This window comes from Lissotriton vulgaris, chromosome 3_1 (assembly GCF_964263255.1).
Source record: "Lissotriton vulgaris chromosome 3_1, aLisVul1.2, whole genome shotgun sequence".
In the NCBI taxonomy this organism is placed as follows: Eukaryota; Metazoa; Chordata; class Amphibia; order Caudata; family Salamandridae; genus Lissotriton; species Lissotriton vulgaris.
In genome coordinates this window covers 1816780843-1816783786 of record NC_141689.1, presented here as the reverse complement: position 1 = coordinate 1816783786, position 2944 = coordinate 1816780843, and positions in this window count along the sequence as shown.

Genomic DNA, 2944 nt, shown 5'->3' with positions numbered 1-2944 from the left:
ACTTGGACCCGAATGCCTCAACACACGACTGTCCTTCTGCACCCCCTCCCGTCAACTACGATCCTCCAACCAAGCCCTTGCCACTGTACCCCGCATCAACAAAACCACCATGGGAGGTAGATCCTTCTCCTACCTGGCAGCTAAAACTTGGAACTCTCTTCCTACTCACCTTCTACTTACTCAGAACCACCTAGCATTCAGAAAGCAACTTAAAACTTGGATATTCGACAAGTAATTCCCCCACCCTTCCTCAAGCGCCTTGAGACCCTATGGGTATGTAGCGCGCTATATAAATCTTTTGACTTGACTTGACTTGACTCTCTTCATTAAAAAAAGGCTCAGAACTTGAACTGTGTTTCCATTCACCCCAAAAAATCAGAAAAATTTGTTCTGTTAATTAGTCTTCTCCACTTACTTTTGGCCTTCATTAAATGGATTGATTTATCTAGTGATCGAATTCTATTGATTACTGAAATAAATAATGTTTTCTTTAATTCAAAAGCCTTCTCAACAATACTTTCAATATGTTTCTTCTTTTTGTAAAATGCTGTTTGTCTTTTATATTTCTTCACATCCTTTAATAAGTTTAGGACAACTCTATTGTAAAACATTCTTTTTCTAATTTCCTGAAATTGATTCTTCCTCCTTTTACTATACATTGTTTCTTTAGAACATGATTTCCCATCATTTAAGTTTTTTCTCTTCTTTTTTGTTGCAGATACATTCTTTTTATTTTTCATATTCTCCACACAATTACTAGTGTTTGATAGCTTCTTTAGAAAATCCCTAGTTCTCTTACCAGGAGATTTTTTATTTTTCACCGCAGACTGTAAAATCTTGTGGATGACTTCTTTTAAAATAATAAGCTTTATTACGTTTTTTCCTCTTTTTACTTTTTCTAGGCATGATGAATTTCTCTTAGTGTTGATCAATAGAATCTGTTATAAAAATATGTATAATGTTATAAAAATAAATCTATAAAATATACGATTCTATTTCTAAACAAATACAATCTACAATGACGAAGTATAAAAAAAACAAATGTGTAACTGATAACAGAAGTGCATACATACTGCATATGAGTTTCAAGAACTACATCTGCAAGAAGAATACCTGAATGAATTTATAAATGGTTAGATTTTGGAACTGTGAATGGATTAGTACATGGTACTCAATGCATCACTAGAACAATACAAGGTGAGACACAGAGTATTTGTTGCAACATCAAGGTAACTAACTGGGGAATTGAATGTATGAAAGGCAAATGTGCACGTGGATAGAAGAGTGCATGCATACAGCCTACGGGTTTGAAGTAGTCCTTGTCCTGAGGCCTACTTCGCTACAAGAGTACTTGGGTACTGAATGAATAATTGCAGTACTGTAAGGAGAGTGTCTGAGTGAATCTATAAGTGTTTGAGTTCTAGTGCACAGAATAATCAGTACATACCGCTAAATGGGTCACTACAACAGTGCAAGAGCAATGACAGGACGTTTTCTGGAAGTGTAAGGATAGAGACTGTGGAATTGAAGATGTGAAACACAAGTGTGCAGGTAGATACAAGACTGCATACATAGTGCATACGGATTTGAAGCAGTCCATGCCCAAAGGCCTACTATATATCTAACTACTGCGTTTTACTGTACAATCCTAACTCATTTTGCAAATACCTAAGCAATTTGCTGCACAATTTGCACCAACATTACAACAAAAAAGGGACACAATACAACCACAAAGAGGCGCAAGGGGCTTGTAAAACTGCCCCAGACTGTCTGCAGCAGTATATATATATATATATATACTGACTGGGGAATTGTAGATTTGAAACACAAGTTTCATTCTAGACAAGCAACACTATTAATTACTCTTGAAGGGATAATATGACGGCACACATTCCAGAAATATAAATACTGCATTTTACTGTACAACCATGAGTCATTTTCCAAATGCAAAAGCAATAACTGGTTTCTAATTCTATCAAAACTAGAAAAAAGGACCGATTTTTAAGCAGTTATGTGGTTGCAAACACAAAACATACAAAAATGCTTCTTTTAGAATAATTCATAAATACACACAGACGCACAGTGTGATTCTAGAAAAAAATATTAGACTTTGCATTTTATCAAAACACATTTACTACTCTAGAAACGGTGGATTTATAATGCTACACCACACACGTTTTAATCGCAAACATTCACATCGCCGTCTCTACATCGCACACACATTCACAAGCATGCTGACACAACGCAACCCATTACTTCACTCCACCATTAAAATGCATACAAAACACAACCAGTACGCACACAAACACCCCGCATACTTTAAGATCGCATTTTGTCCCCCAAAATAACACACACTACCCCCAGCACAAGCACACCCCCTACGTCCGTCCCCCTAAACCTGTACTCAAAACTCAAAAACAGTGTATTGAGTATAGGCACAGAAAAGCTAAAAGATCGCAGTATATATGATTATATGAATACTTTATTTTTCTTATAAACTGACAAAGAGGAACTTATCCCGTACAGTGAAAATATTTGAATGTGCATTAAGATAGCCAAAGCATCATCCCTACATCCATCTGATGCCACATCTATACATCCATCCTTCATCCATCCATCCTTGCATCCTTCCATCCATCCTTCATCCATCCACCCTTTCATCCTTTAATCCATACAGCCATTCTTCATCCATCCACCCTTTCATCCATCCATCCATCTATCATTCATCCGCCCACTCTTTCACACATCCATCCACCCTTTCATCCTTCCATCCATATATCCTTTATCATCCTCCCTTTCATCCTTCCATGCATACATCCTTCATCTATCCACCCTTTCATCCATCCATCCATCCATCTATCATTCATCCACCCACCCTTTCACACATCCATCCATCCATCCTTCATCCAACCACCCTTTCATCCTTCCATCCATACATCGATAC